This window comes from Oryza glaberrima, chromosome 8 (genome assembly GCF_000147395.1).
Source record: "Oryza glaberrima chromosome 8, OglaRS2, whole genome shotgun sequence".
NCBI classification, from domain to species: Eukaryota; Viridiplantae; Streptophyta; class Magnoliopsida; order Poales; family Poaceae; genus Oryza; species Oryza glaberrima.
In genome coordinates, this window is record NC_068333.1 from 7,177,956 (window position 1) to 7,195,188 (window position 17,233).

At 42.1% G+C, this 17,233-nt stretch overlaps 1 non-coding gene across 1 annotated transcript; it reads left to right on the top strand.

Moving 5' to 3' along the window:
- The first annotated feature begins 13,905 nt into the window (after positions 1–13,905).
- Positions 13,906–14,012, top strand: LOC127783422 (small nucleolar RNA R71). Its single transcript, XR_008019325.1, has one exon. It is a non-coding gene; the product is annotated as a small nucleolar RNA R71 (small nucleolar RNA).
- Positions 14,013–17,233: the final 3,221 nt, after the last annotated feature.

The window sequence follows — 17,233 nt, forward strand, 5'->3', positions numbered from 1 at the left end:
TGGAATCAAACTGTGAAGCAAATAAGATAAAAACAATGCTTTAGCAATGAAGCAATCGTCAAATGTAGTATAGATAAAATATGTACCTGGAATTAAAAACATACCCCACACAGTGTCAGGTGTATTGTAAAACTTACAAAATTTTTAGAACTTATTCTCAATGAGTAAAAATTCTCCAAGCCTGTGCTTGTCTAGATTAAAATACAAAACCTTCTTTATTTATTTCCTCTCACCACGACCTTGGCCCAAATATATTTCCTGAAACCAAACTCTACTAGTCAGAGATTGTCTTCGATCTCTTGCCTGGATACCATGCATAGAATGAACTCTCATCTTTCCCTTTTTGTCTGTTAAGTGATTATTATTATTATCATTATTATTATTATTATTATTATTATTATTATTATTATTATTATTATTATTATTATTATCAACTTTCCTTTATTTGAGATTTAAAACAACAAAACTAGGACTTCTGAAGAAAGAAATAGAAGATAAAAAGTTGAACTTCCTAATTGTGATATTCTTAGTAAAGAAAGTGAAACCTGTTGAAACGCATTTTTTTATATATAATCTCAGTATCAAACTGAATAATGTATTAGAATTTCACATGCAAAAATCAAAACTGAAATCAACAGAAAAATTAATTGTTTCATGGTTTTAAGTATTTATTTAAGGACTGGACTGAAACCCAACGAAATGGAAGCTTTGCAGAATTGGAGCATGAAAATATAAAAGGAAAAGAAATGCTGGTATAACTTGATCATCAAGGAATGAGTGATGAACCTTATCGAAGCAAACAACTTAATTAGTTAATTCCAGAACTTCATGATGAAAAAAGTGAAACTGTTATTTTCCATCCATGATTAAAATTTGTATGATGTTGGGTTATATCTTTTCTGATTTCACTCACACATCACGCATTGACAATATCGTTGTATTCTTCACTGATAATTTACCATATAAAATCTTTGTACATGTACAGATAGAGTAAATTATCTTTTTTTGCATGATAATTATGGTGATTAATTGTGTACAAAATAATATATTTCAACTCATTCTGGTGTTAAATTATACATAAATTAATATATTTATAATTACTTTTAACTATAGGCAAGGTTGTAAATTTTTGGAGCATGGGGCATGTGACCTGTGAGGGCATGTGCCTACTGTTTTCGTGTTTTAGTTTAATTCACTATGCTCCATGCTCTGCTGTTTTTTCTTTAAAGTTCTTTCTAATCCATTTATAATTTGTCACACATACTGGATAAATTGCTTGCGCATCTAATTCTTTTATCTTCTGTTTTTTTAGATAGCATAGACCAGAGTACCATGGCACTTCTAGCACGGTGTGACTTAGTAGTTCCAGATCTTGATGGTACAACTTGGCTTCTTTTTGCTTGGGACAAAGATCATGCCACCGTAGCTGCATTCACACTGCGTTGCCCCCTTCATCACCTACTAGCAAGTGGCTCTTCTTCAAGACTTCATGGTGATGGCGATGTTCGTCCCTAGCATATTCGCCTGCCTTGTTGCGCTATCAGCTCAAAGCTAGCCACCAGAGAGTTGTCAGCGATCGCTCCATGAGTGAGGAGGAGATTACTGGCCCTAGTGTTCATCGCCACCGTCATTTTGTTTGTGTCGGTGGTACTCGTAGGGTTCTTCTACTATCTTATTGAGTTGAGGGTGTTTGTCTTCGATTGTCTATTTATGGTGACCAGGCTTACAGTGTACATCGCGTATGCGTTATTTAGAGCTTGATGTGTCTTGGTCTACTAGGACATGTTCAGTACTGTACTCTTTTCAGACTAGAGGTTCTACATTTGGAGAGATGCAGAAAATGCTAGCAGCCATGTTTGGAGAGATCCATGGACTAAATTCTAGTAGCATTAGTTCATGACTACCTGAGAAAGAAACTAACTCCAATTGATAGGGGAATGCGAACCAAATAAGCATGGCAAGGAAATGAGCGACATGCTTATGTGATGATCACGTTCCATTGAACTTGTTGAATTGTGGTCAGCAGTAGTTGTTTGGAAAAGACACAAGATCAACATCTAGTGGGTATGGTTTGATGTACCCTGAACGCATGGAATAATGTGTTTTCATATACTAGGTCATAACTCCTTCATTAACCATCCGTTGGATTGCTTCAAGGCTGAGGCCGGTTGCCATGGTTTGGTGGCTATTTTGACTAGCAGAAGTTTGATATCCATTTCCCTAGCCAGTGCCATTTGCCAATTTGGTGCGAAGACTAGCTAGCTCATCTTCTTTTTGCTGTAATGCAGCTGTGCCCTGAGCCAACCATTCCGGGTGACAGAGTTTAAGGTCAACACGCCTAATAGGAAGCAAACCCTGACGAATAGATAATCAAAACAATATGACTAAGCCAAGCTTGAGATGGTGTGCTCGATTGATTTGCAAGGGACCATCTCAAACCAATGGATAATCAAACCATCCTTGCAAATCTTTGCATAAAACCAATGGATGTTGGCATCTTTGCATAAAAATTTAAAGGTTTCTTCAAGACCGAAACGCTTGGGGGTTCTAAACATTGTGTTCATCATCATGGGTTTCTGAGAACCATGACTGTAAAAAGGACCAAGGGGCTTTTCGCTTTACCACCAAAGATACCAATCAAATAAACTCCCTCCAACTTATAACATGATGAATAGGCTAACACCACTTCATATAAGAAGGGCCAATAGGGTTTGTGCTAGTATAATGAACATATAACAGGTTGTGCTAAAGCATATCGACACCCCATAGCTATCTAAGATGCCATCACCAATGCCCTAGGCCAAATACGTGGCCCTCCCCTGATGACGACAAAACTACAAAGCCATAGTGCTAGAAAAGTCGTTTTGTAGATAAGTGAAGATTCAATATCATTAGGAAGAGGTGGACCTCCCAGACGGTTATGAAAGTAGTCGCACCGCTCTTGGAGCAACACCTCACCCCCTACTTGTAACTCCTCCCATAACTTCAGAAGCCATGATAAACACTTCGGTTTTGGGTACAACAGTAAAGGGGGATCCAGTTCATGATGTGTAGGAATAAATTCCTCATAAATTTTTTTGTCTAATGGCAAACCCGCAATCCGATGCATATCTAAGAGTGTTGCAGTACGCTCACCACTCTCGAACAAGAAAGTTTTCGTGCCTGGGTTCCATCTCTCCAAAAAGGATTTCAGCAAAGAAATGGAGTAGCGTCCTAAAGAGTTGAAAATAGCTCCATAGATACAATCAGTACCTTCCCCATCCCCTTTTAGATTTAAAGAGTGTTTGGCTAGAATTGCAGCACCCACTTTGCATACCCCGAAGGAATTAGGACATATTCGATATCATAGTTTTCCCAGCCAAGGCCTTCTGATATCATCCGATTGCCTAGAGGAAATTCTCTCTTAGATTGGGATGTGGGTGCTAGAGGGTAGAAACAGCGGTCTGAAATTGTTGACACCTATTTTCATCCACAAGCGCTATTGTCCTTCTCACCTTTTCTTAACTCATATTCTATGACTATGGGATTGGCCTCCTCAATATAAGAGAGAATAATGACCATTTTTACCCATAGGGTAAAATTGAGAGTTTACACAATGTCATGTTGCATCAAATAAAGTCGGATGATAAAAATGAAAGCTATTTCTATTTTCCATCAATGAGAAAAAAAAATAGTGGATCATACCAATGGAATCAGTGCAAGATCCGGTGGGATAAAATGGATATTTTGGGCATGCTCACTTGGATGCCTAAATCAATCTTACCAAATTTTGGCGCATTTTGACAATACCAAATTTTGATAGTGTTTGCTTTGTTTGTTTTTATGCCTTTACTAAATTATGATACAGTTTTAAGGGAGAAAGCTTCTAGAAATACTAAAATTTGGTAAGGTAGCAATGGTTGAAGTGTGTTTAGTTTGCTACTTACAGAAATTTGGTAATACCAAAATTTTGTAAGGTTGAAAGTGACAACTAATTAAACAGGCCCTTTCTTTCTCTAACGGTTGACTAGTGGCAATGGCATATAAGGGCATAAAATGAGTTATTCTATGGCATATTATAGAACTGAGTTTTGTTAGTGGCATATTATAGATTTCATGCTTTGTCGATGATATATAACAGATTATCTAGTTTATTTCCCACTCCATAGGATGCTCACTTTGAACCTTTTTGTGTCTAATCTCCCTTTCTTTTTGCATTCTTCTCTCGTGTTTCGCCCCATAGGAATAAAGAAAGGAGTAATGATAATTTTTACCCAAGGGCCTTTTCAAGTTTTCACGCGAAACGCTTTTGACATTTTAGGTTTCCATTTGTATAACATCTCTAGAAATATTAGATAGGTTAATGAGCACAATTTATTTATTTATTTATTTTTGCAATTTTTGATTGCATGAAATCGAATGGTGAACCTAATAAGTTGGATGTATAAAATACTTACCAGAAAAATAAACAAAAGGCATCCCACATTGTTTCACGGTAGGCATAAAACTTATAGAAGTTTTGATTTCTTACCATCCTCAACTCTTGCCCTTCGTCGAATTGCATCCATCAACCACAAAATCGGGTATATTGCCTCCCCCAAGTGTTAAAACCAGTGCAAAACGACACACTTGGTGATTTTTGACAATGGTTTTGTTGACGTGGCAGCTTAGTTATTGAAAAAATAAAAAAATATGTGACGGCCCACATGTAAGTTGCATTTCTATTATTCTTCCTCCACCACCGAGGAATCTTCCTCAAGCCACCGCCAATGTCTCCTCCCACGACGAGCTCAAGCACCCTGACACTAGCAAGGTTGTCGGCAACACCGCCGCCGAGCAGCAGCCGTCACTGTCGGCAGAGCCGACCATAGAGGAGGCATCACGGTTGGTGAGCCCCTCCCCCCGCGCTCGTCGTGGCAGGCGAACCACTAGGTTGCCACGTGAGCAAAACCACTGTCAAAAACTACCAAGGGAGTCATTTTGCACTGGTTTTAACACCTGGGGAAGACAATATACCCGGTTTTGCGATTGAGGGATGCGATTTGACGAATGACAAGAATTGAGGGAGGTAATATAGACTTACTTCAATTGAAATAAAATTGAAAACCTCTTTTACTCTCATCATGGGCTCGGCCCATCTGCTTAATTTGGCCCACAACTCTAGCGACTGAAACCAGCTTGCTCAAATCCTCCTCCTTATCTGGCTGCCATCAGGGACCCATTAGTCAGTGCTTGTCTTCCTCGACACCAGTGAACTCTCCTCTGTCCTTTTCGACGATTAAGGAATTACTATCATATAATATAAAGCTTTTTTCCCAGATTTGAACTTTATAAAACAGCAAAACTGAACTTTATATACCATGTATTCTTTGAGTGCCATTTATCTAAATTTGTTTGGAGAGCTATACAATTCTCTTTTGGACTTTATCCTCCATATAGTATATCTCATATGTTTAGAAATTGGCTTGTGATTGTTAGTAAAAAAATAAAAAAACTTATTCTTTTTGAGCTTCCATTGTATGTTGGGCTCTTTAGCTTAGTAGAAATAATATGGTTTTTGATAAAACAACATCAAAATTCTATTTGTAGATGCTTTTCAGGGCAACGTATTGGCTTCGGGGATGGGCTCAATTACAAAGGCATGATGAAGATATCAAGCTAATAAATGATGAATGCTGTAAATTTGAGACGACAATTGTGCATTTATTTACCAACTTTGGGTGGAGGTTCTCTAATAGAATTCACTAGTTAGGGGATCTTTTTCTTCTGTTGGTATCTATTAGTTTGTGTTTGCTTAGCTTTGTTTCTGCTATCGTGAAATTTGTGTGAATTTTTTTCATGTGAGTACTGTAATATTTTTTTTTTAAAAAGGAAGGCAAGAAATTTGCCTTATATATTAATAGAGAAGTAGAGTCCATAGATACAAGAAAATGGGAGTTAGGGTCATCCCAGACCAAGGGAGTAAAAGGGACTACTCACATAACGAGTAGAGCTCTGTTAGGCACTTTGCCCCCGCCATTACCCACATGTGCGCTTCCTCTCTTATTTTTGCCATGATGGAGGCTGGAGTGTTTGCAAGGTTCCTGAAGATCCTTGAGTTCCTCTCCTTCTATAATTCCCATGCAATAAGTATAATTATCGACTTGAGAGCTTTCTTTGGCATGTTTTGTGATGAGGTGATTTGAATCCACCAATCTTGTACTATTTCAACATTGGCCCAGTCCGATGGTTGGATATGAAGGAGTGACCAATCACGTACAGCGTCCCAGATTTTTTTGGAGAGGCGGCAGTGGGCTAAGATTTGGACTGCTGTTTCCGGCTCGGCGCGACAAAGCGGGCATATGACTTGGTTTTGCCAGTTTCTTGCTTGCAATCTATCTGCTGTCCAAACTCTGTTTTGGAAGATTAGCCACGAGAAAAATTTGCATTTTGGCGGTGCCCATGTGTCCCAGACGATTTTCTTAAGGAGTGTTGGGATAGAACCTTCAAACTGTAGCCAATAGGCTGATTTGGTCGTGTAGTGGCCATGTTCTGTGAGCCGCCATCGGATCGTATCTTCGGTGTCCGGTTGGAGTTGCAGTATATGCAGGGCTGCCCAAAGGTTGATAAATTCTCGAAAATGCTGCGTAGTTGTGAAGAGCTGTGGTTGCAGGTCTGCGATCCACTTGTCCCCGGTGAGAGCATCTTTTATTGTCCTATTTTTTCTCCTGGAAATCTGAAAAATCAGCGGCGCTTGGCTTCGGGGTGATTGATTATTGAGCCAGTTAGAGCTCCAGAACTTAGCCTTAGCGCCATTTCCAATAGTTATTTCCGTCGTCACATTGAAGAGCTTTCTATCAGTCTCATCGCAGGGCACCGGCAGTCCTAGCCAGGGTCTCTCAGGCTCTTGCCACTCAAACCAAAGCCATCTGACACGAAAGGCGTGTTGGTATTTCTTAACGATATTACTAGAAATATAATTTTCAGCAATGGCGCAGAAATACTTCTGATATATGATGGTTACAGAGTTCATCCGCAAGCGCACGGATATACCATTGTAGCATTTTATCAGAGAGTATTCCAAGGGTATCGTCTTTATTTTATCCCGTGCGAAGATCTTGTAGAGAGAACTCAACTAATATTTTATATATTACTTGTGATAATCATATTCTAAGCAGGAGTTAAGATAATCTAAGGGTAGAGTGACACACAAGCATTAACTATTCATCCCTATAATAAATAATCTAAGCTAGGTGGAAAGAAAAGAGAAAGAGAATCTATTCCTATACTTCTAATATACATAGTATACATATATTCTAGTTAACTGATATGCTAGCTAATACCCTTTATCCGATGTCCTCCTGGTACTTCAAGAAGCCACCCCTGACTGCCGAGTTCCTTATGATAGCCCGTCATGACCATCCAACCAGGGCTAAATACGGAGGAATACCCTCCCCAGGAAATTAACTTAGGATTATATATAGACGCGGAGGAATATCCGTATTGAGCTGTCACCATCAGCGACCCACCTCTCATCCGCAATATATAACCCCAAATAATGATATCTCGTAATCTAGACACCACGTCTAAACTAACAGATACTACTCTAATATCATCGTCATGACATAGAGTAATTGCATAAGTAAACACTATACCCGCACCAAAGCATCTCCTAGATAAGCTAGCCGTATATTCAGTATAACCAGAACATAATATAAAGTAGGTACTTATATACTCGGAAAGTATTTCAATACCATAAATGTATTTAGAAACGTATTCGAACAAAATTACAAAGCTTACAAAAGAGGAAAGGAAAGCTACTAAAGCCATACCCGAACTCTTCCGAAGACTTCCGGACTCCTGATTCCTATTCTAATTCTATTCCACCAGCTAGATACTACTAAACTAAACTTGAGAGGAATGACAGAGCTCTTGCTTGAGGTTTGTGAGTGAAGTGAGAAGGTGAGGGGTTTATATAGCCTCCCAATGATGGTTGTGACGGTTGGAATGGTCGGAAATACCCTCCAACCGTCATTGGGAGCTAATCCACACCGTCCAGAAGAAACCCTGCTTCCAGCGGCGATGAGGGGGGTGGTTCGGCCGAACCTGGGGCTGGCCCAACCAGCCCATGGTTTGGCTGGTGGCCTCCTCCGTCGTTCTTCTCTGCAGACTTATGAATTTTGGCCCAGTTTATCGTGTCAATTCTGAGTTCTTGACCCATTCATACACAAGTCTGGTTCTCGACATCGTCCGATTGATTTATCATGGGTGTTGATGTCGATTCTCCTTCACTTTATGATCATTCTCTGCAAAAGGTTAGTAGACCTAATACTAGTGGAATATTATTACTCTAACATATTTATGCATTGCAAGCATCACTAGCTCTCTCCTGTTTTACTGATATTGACGGTCGAAACTGATCGATATCGACCGTCAACAAAACCCCCAAAGCTTGAACCTTTGCTCGTCCCGAGTGAAGGACGAAAGGAAACAAAGACTTGGTTGTTGATCAGGAGTTGCTACTATGATGCATATCTCAAAGATACAGGTGCAAGGTATATGTACTCTCTCTCAGATTAAATAATCTTTGGCACGGTGGCTTACCCTTACCCCTGATTCCCACGAGACACTGCTTCTCATTGCCTTGGGCTGTTGAAAGACAGAACAGCAATTAGAGCACTAGTCACCCAATCTTTATTCAACTCTTATTCCGGAAGTTTTCAAATGATTTTGCAAAGAAAACCAAGTTCCTCAAATGATTCACTCAATCTCTCCAAGTGTATCATTTTGAATTCCTCACCAAATGATGCCTTTTGATATGTGGAGCTTGGTAGGGATCAATCATGGCATACTTGCATTCACATTTATTACTAAGTCAAAAACTTAGACTAAAGCAGATAACTAAACATACTCAAGATCAAGATCGTGCATAATGTGTGTGTGGTATATAGTGGAAATGGTATATGAGGAAAAATAAAAGAAAAATGCTTCTCCTTTGTGCTTACTTTCTTCTCCCAAAATCCTTCTTTTATTGATTAGGAGAGGACATGATTACATTTTTTTTTCAATCATGCTCATGCTTGATGAAGCATAACTTTTTTTTTTCATAACCATGCCTTTCCGTCCTTCCTTCTTTTTTTTTTCAAAAGGATTTTTTTTCTTTTTAGGAGAAGAAAGCACATGAAAGCATGGAGAATTTATTTTGGTGGAAATATGGATATGGAATGGAATATTGCTTAGCTCCTAGTGTAGGAGTTTAGCATGTGCATATATGTGGGTGTATGATCTTGATCATAGAGTATGAGAAGTATCTACACAAGTCACAAGAGTTTGACAAAGTTCAATGGAATGGCAAGTAACCAAAATGTATATGATCGTTCGTTCTTCACTCTCTTGCTATTACCCGCAGGGAGCGCAGCAACTGACGGTGCATATTATCATATAGAAAGAAAAAGAAGCGAAGCGTAGCGATTCGTACTACCGGAAAAGTGTCGCTAACCGCTAGGCAATAGAGTTTAATCATGATAGCACATTTTTGGCTCTGGTAGGAATTTATATCAAATGAGGAACTTTCAATTTATTATTTTGAAAAACAAAACATCCGGAATTCAAATCAAACTAGTACCAGGATCATAGCTACTCATATTTACTATCTCATATCTCGCAACAACCTAGACTTAGATCAGCAAGTGCAGCCTATTTACCTCAGGTTCCCAGATAATTGTTGGCTACTTTTATTCAATCTTCGAGAGAGTATTTACCAAGAACCCATATATCAGAGATATAAAACAGAGCAACTATTCATCATTTCAACAGAGAGAACTAGCTTGTCTTACCAAGCATGACTCAAACCTATCCTATCTTTTTTGGTATTTTCTATTTTGCAAATTTTTATGTTGTTTTCAAGTTTTATAGGATGCAATTGGAAAGGGAAATATGCAATGTGATACAAGTTACCTCAGTGGGGGGAGTGAAGTCTCCCCCCAAGTTTGGCTTTCGCTCATGGTCCTTGGTAAGGATTAAACCCTTGAAAGCGAAAGTACGCCTGAAGGTCATCATGCTGTTGCTGCATCATGTTGTTGATGTTGGCGAACTGAGCATTAGCAGATTGTTGCCATTCTTGCGTTTGAGCTATGTGTTCCGCGAGGTCATACTGGATCTCCCCCGTCTGCACATCAAGGGTGTCCATTCTCCTAGTGATTTCACCCAAGTCCCAACGGGAGGAACTCGAGCGCCATTCACTTGGAGATGGAGGCACACCACTTGATCTGGAAGGTTGATTGTCCCCCAGTGGATGTCATGAGGCGCATGCCATCGGTCCTCACTGGCGCTTGCCCAGGTTGAGACTCCGATGCTATGGCGTGGAGCTTGGGTCCATCCAGGTGCATCCCCAGTTGGTGCCCAACCTGCCTCATATCTGCACGGGTGTCGAGGATGATGAACTTCCTTGTTTGTTCCTTGTTATGTTGCGCGTCTCCCTGTATGTTCCACCTGCATGAGATTCCTCTATGGTCTGCAGGGGAATGGTTAGTTCATGGCAGTTGTACAAATGATACCCCGCATTTGGCAATGTGATTTCATTTGTACAACCGGGGAAAAAGTATATCAAAGATCCATCTGCTCCATGTTTCAAAATATGCCATTGCACTAGATAAGGCTCATCAATACGCGGACGAGCGGCTGAGATAAAAGCAATTTGGTCGCTAATGACCCCTAGCCCTTTCGCTATCCGAGTAATCAGAGAAGTGCACTCAACAGGAGCAGAGAACTTTATACTTTCTAACCATTGCCTTATCATCCATTTCACAGGAGAAATTTTGATCTTTCTAACCATGGCAAACATAATAATTAATTCATCTCACTTAATGGGTCTCAGATCACTTCTAGGAAACAAAGTCATAGCAATCCATTTGTGCATGAGCCTAAGTGTAGGATTATGGATATCATTCGTTCTAGGTTTCTTGCAAATTGGAGCACCAGAAATATCTTCCCAAAACCTATTTTTCTTGAACCCAGAAATTCCTTTCTAGAGATCGATTTTACAGGAATCGTGAAAACCAAGAAGTGTACTCAAGCCTTTCCATGTGAGCGTGAACTCCTTATGGAAAAAGCGAAAAGAAATACCATCTACTATTTCTTTCAAAGTGCACAGAAATTGCAAAGTAAGCAAACAAGAACCAGGCTCATCTACCACAGCAAATCTCTGCCAACCAACAGCTTTCCAAATAGAACGAATTTCAACATCCATACCTATCTTTTTCAGCAACTCCGGTGAGTATTCTCGTGTGTGAGCATACTCCCGGTCGCTCAGCATGTAGTAGGCTTGTCTCTCCCGATCATTGATAAGGTCGAGGTCAGCGTTGCTCAGGAGTTGTCGCGGAGCGTCGGCGCCTTCCATCGAGACATCGGTTGATGAACGAGTACTAGACTCGTCATGACAACTTGATGGAGAGCTCGACCCCTTGAACAGACGAGACAGTCGCCTTCTCATACTGCACAATGGACCAAGAACAGGCTAACTCGGCGGGGGTTAGAAATGACAAGAGTTTCACCCGCCGGTTAGTTTCACCAAAGCAACTTGTATGTATGCAACGAAAGATTTGAATTTGAGGAAAACTATCAAAGCTTAAATGAACTTGAGAGCAAACTTTGGAGAGGGAATGAAAAATGTGTTGAAATGGGGTGGAATTCCCTTTCTCGGCCGGCTGGCTTTTATAGGGTGCCCACAACGGTCAAGAATGACATGTGGGACCCACTAGCCGTTGCCTCAAAAGAGGAGGCAGCCGACCGTTGGCCTGGCCGGTTCGGTCGAACCAAGGTGTTCGGCCGAACCCCTGGTGGGCCCAACCGGCCCACTTTCGGCCGTTGGATTCCAACGGTCAATGTGGTCGTGGCACAGTAAATTTTTTGTTGAAAATTTTATTTTGGCTTGCTCCGAAAAATTCATTTGAAGAATTTCCTCAAAATTCAAAAAATTCCTAAATGCAAATTTGAAATTCAAATATGTGTTGATGCAAAAATTCAAATTGTTGAAAGCAAATATGCGGATAGATACCAATTTACATGTTGGCGAAGGTCACGTCATTTAAAGTCCGACATGCAAGAACGTACCTCCTTCCGTTTTAGTTCGCGGATTTTCCACCCGTCTCCGGAGGTGATGGAGCGGGCATCTTTGGCTTTTCTTTCCACACCTTCTTTGATTTCGATGCGGAAGACGGCTTCCTCTAAGCCGGCTGCTCCAACTTCTTGGCCGGTACAGGTGATTTTACCGGCGTCTTCCAATAACGGTTCCTGGGCATTGTTGTTTCCTTCTCCAGAAAGTTCTGCATGAACTTTACCAGGCTATCCGTTTTGCGTGGCTCTATTTCAACCACTTGAATATTCTGCGGTTTCGGCCCGTACTTGATTCTGACCATGGAGCATTGTTCCGTCCTCGGTTGGAACTCAAACTTCTCCTCCTTCCCGTTGATATGGAAATGGATGCTGCCCATTCCCACGTCAGTGTTGGCTCCTGCGGTGCTAAGGAACGGACGCCCTAGGATGAGCGGCTTTCCCCGTGTCCATATCTAGCACCACAAAATCAACCGGGATGAAGAAATCCCGTATCTTGACTGGCACATCCTCCGCTATCCCCGTCGGGTAACGGATTAACGAGTCAGCCAGTTGGAGGCGCATCGGTGTTGGTGCCAACACCGTGAAGTTGAGCTTGTCGAAGACGTCTTTTGGCATGATGCTGACGCTGGCTCCAAGGTCGCACAAGGCCTGGTGAATTGTTGTGCCCCGATCAAGCAGGTGATCGTGGGACACCCCGGATCTTTCTTCTTCTCCGGGAGCTTGTGGAGTATCAGGTTGCTGCAGTGTTCCGTCAGCTTGACCACCTCCGTTGTTGGGAGCGGTTTCTTGTTGTTGAGTATGTCCTTGAGATAACAGGAGTATGTTGGTACTTGCATAGCGTCCAACAACAACACGTTCATGTGAATTTTCTGGATCACTTCAACAAAGCGAGCGAACTGCTCGTCCACTGACGGTTTCCTACTCCGCTGAGGGAATGGCAGCAACCGTGTGTCGCAGTACTCCCGCGGCATGGTCTTCTCTGGCTAAGTCTCCTTGTCAGCCGAATCAGTAGATGGCGTTTCCTTGGGCATCCCATTAGTTCCTGCAGGGTTAGGATACGGCGGATCACGAGTGGAATTACCTCCCCTCGTCGTGATCGCCTTAACATTTTCAATGGGGGAGTCGGGTTGCCCAGGAATCCTCCCAGATTTATTTGCAGGGACTAAAGATGCCAACGGAGCTAACTGGGTTTCTATCATTTTATTAAAGCTCAGCTGGTTTTGAAATGCGGAAGCGAAGCCATCTAGCTTGACATGACATTTATGTTCTCTAAGATCTTATCATTGGCAGCAAGCTTTTTTGCTTAGCGCATCAGTGGTTTTAGCTTGCGCAAAAACAAGATCCTTCAAGGAGGGTTGGTTAGAGAAATTACCGTTATTATTACCTCATTGATAATATGGGCGTGGTTGGTTCCACCCCTGACCTCCTTGTGGACGATACCCGTTGTTGTTGTTGCCCATGTACATTGCCTCCTCACGGGTTTCCGGGCGGTCGTTCCCAGAATGACCCGTGCAGCCGCAGACTTCACACGTGATGTATGAGTCCAAGGCCTTGACGGTGCCTTGTGGCCGTTTCTCGTGGTCGTCCAAGCGTTTCATGAGGAGGTCCAGCTTGGCAGCAAGTAACTCCGTCTCCTTGACGGTGTGCATGCCTCGCTGACGGGTCTGGAGTCGTTCCTCGCTCCAACCCATATTGGAGACCATCTTCTCTATGAGTTCAATGGCTCCTTGAACTGTTATAGAGAAGAAGGCTCCTCCAGCTGCCGCGTCCAGGTGATCGTGGGACATCGGGGTGAGCCCATTGTAAAAGTTCTGTAGGATCAGCCAGTCGTCCATCCCATGATGAGGACAGGCGGCCACGTACTCCTACAGTCATTCCCATGCTTCCGGAATGGACTTGTCCCTTGTCTGCTGGAAACTGGAAATTCGTCCACGAAGGGCATTGGTTTTGCCCATCGGGAAGAACTTTGAGAGGAATGTCGTAGAGCATTTATCCCAGGTGTTGATAGCAGCACGGTTGGCATAGAACCACTGCTTCGCTCTCCCGAGGAGAGAGAACGGAAACAGCCGCAGCCTGACGGCGTCGGGACTGACGCCCTTGATGGTGTACGTACGGCATATCTCCAGGAATTGTTGCAGATGAGCGTTGGCATCCTCATTAGGCTTGCCACAGAATGGGCTAGCCTACGCCATCGTGATGAGGCTGGACTTCAAATTGAAATCCACATCTCCTATGTTGACTTGCGGCCTGACGGCCACATTGTCAACAGAGGGAGCAACGAACTCGCGAAAAGTCTTGCTGACTATAATCTTGAAGGTTGGTGGCGCTGGTACGGCTGGTTTCTCTGTCGGTAAAGCTTTCTGCGGAGCAGCGACCCGCGGCCTGACGCTCCGGAAGAAAGCTTCTAGATTTTCTTTGAAGTTTTCCGGCAGGTTGAAACCAGTCATGCACTACCCTGTTTTCACAATAAAAACTGAAAACAACCAAGGTTAGCCTGCAAAGGAAAATGATTATATAGAGGTAAATATAATGTATTAGTTTAAGTAATCTCTATCATGAATCTTCCCAGGCAACAGCGCCAGAAATGCTTGTTGGTATTTCTTAACGACATTAGTAGAAATATAATTCCCAGCAATGGCGCAGAAATACTTCTGGTATATTACGGTTACAAAGTTCATCCGCAAGCGCATGGATATACGATTGTAGCATTTCACCCGACAGTATTCCAAGGGTATCGTATTTATTTTATCCCGTGGGAAGATCTTGTAGAGAGAACTCAACTAATAATTTATATATTACTTGTGATAATCATATTCTAAGTAGGGGTTAAGATAATCCAAGGGTAGAGTGACACACAAGCATTAACTATTCATCCTCATAATAAATAATCTAAGCTAGGTGGAAAGAAAAGAGAAAGAGAATCTATTCCTATACTTCTAACATACATAGTATACATACATTCTAGTTAACTGGTATACTAGCTAATACCCTCTATCCGATGCCCTCCTGGTACATCGAGAAGCCACCCCTAACTGCCGAGTTCCTTACAATAGCCCGTCATGACCATCCAACCAGGGTTAAATACGGAGGAATACCCTCCCCAGGAAATTAACTTAGGATTATATATAGGCACCGAGAAATACCCGTACCGAGATGTCACCATCAACGGCCCACCTCTCATCCGCAATATATAACCCCAAATAATGATATCCCGTAATCTAGACACCACGTCTAAACTACCAGATACTACTCTAATATCATCGTCATGACATAGTGTAATTGCATAAGCAAACACTATACCCGCACCAAAGCATCTCCCAAATAAGCTAGCTGTATATTCAGTATAACCAGAACATAATGTAAAGTAGGTACTCATATACTCGGAAAGTATTTCAATACCATAAATGTATTTAGAAGAGTATTCTAATAAAAGTACAAAACTTAAAAAAGAGAAAAGGAAAGCTACTAAAGCCATACCCGAACTCTTCCGAAGACTTCCGGACTCCTGATTCCTATTCTAATTCTATTCCACCAGCTAGATACTACTAAACTAAACTTGAGAGGAATGAGAGAGCTCTTGCTTGAGGTCTGTGAGTGAAGTGAGAAGGTGAGGGGTTTATATAACCTCCCAATGATGGTTGTGACGGTTGGAATGGTCGGAAATACCCTCCAACCGTTATTAGGAGCTAATCCACACCATCCAAAAGAAACCCTGCATCCAGCAGCGATGAGGGAGGTTCGGCCGAACCTGGGGCTGGCCCAACCAGCCCATGGTTTGGCTGGCGGCCTCCTCTGTCGCTCTTCTCTACAGACTTGTGAATTTTGGCCCAGTTTGTCGTGTCAATTCTGAGTTCTTGGCCCATTCATATACAAGTCTGGTTCTCGACATCGTCCGATTGATTTATCGTGGGCGTTGATGTCGATTCTCCTTCACTTTATGATTATTCTCTGCAAAAAGTTAGTAGACCTAATACTAGTGGAATATTATTACTCTAACATATTTATGCATTGCAAGCATCACTAGTTCTCTCCTGTTTTAGTGATATTGACGGTCGAAAATGATCGATATCGACCGTCAACAGGGCGCGTGCGAAGCGATGCAGGTCGAGCACGCCTAGTCCTCCCAGTTCTTTCGGCCAACAGACCCGATCCCAATTCACTTTACATTTACCTCCGGACAAGTTGTCGCCACCGGCCCAAAGGAATTTCCTCCTGATTTTGTCGAGCGCTTCCAAAGTTCCTTTAGGAAGTCTAATTGAGGTGAGGTGGTAGATGGGTTGTGAGGTTAGGACTGTCTTAACAAGGGTGGATCTGCCAGCTTGGTTTAGGAGCTTCCCTTGCCAGTGAGGAAGCCTTGTCCCCGCCTTGTCCACAAGGGGCTGGAAGTGGACTTTACGTAGCTTGGAGAGCGCCAATGGAAGGCCTAAATATGTCATTGGGAAGGCAGCTTTCTTTGCCAGAAGATGTAGAATGATGTCGTCAAGGTCAATGCCGTTTCAACGTATGGGGGCAACTTGACTTTTGTGGAAGTTTGTTTTTAGGCCCGTGGCCTCACCAAAGGACTCAAGAATGTGTGCCAGCGCTGAGACGTCTTGTTGTGTCGGGGAGGGGAAGATGGCAGCGTCGTACGCGTACAACGAGGTTCTCATTCTCGGCGGTCGTCCATTGAGGCGTGTGAGGTGCCCATCCTCAGTCGCTCTCTCCAGGATGTGGTGTAGCGGGTCGATTGCTAATATGAACAAGAACGGTGTTCTGTAATAATTGGCTATTTGAGTAAAGACCGGGCTGTTTCATTGCACTATTAAAAAAAAGAAACAGTAGATCGAAAGTGGAAGTTCCTAGCTAGTAAGTCTTCTTAGTTTTTTTAAAAAAACTGAAACCTATCGAAACGGAGTTCTTTTCCAAAATTTCATCATCAAACTGAAAGATGTTCTACAATTTCACATGCAGATATCAAACGGAAATTTTTTCCATAATTTCGATGTTCTATATAATTTCACACGCAAATACCAAAACAGAGACTTACTGAAATGTTAACTGTTCCATAGTTTACGAAACGGAAGCTTTATAGCTCGAGTGCTGACTGCTGAGCCTTCATGATGAAAAGTTAATTTCCAGAACTTAGATTGCTGAGCCATATCGAACCAGAAACTTAATTTCC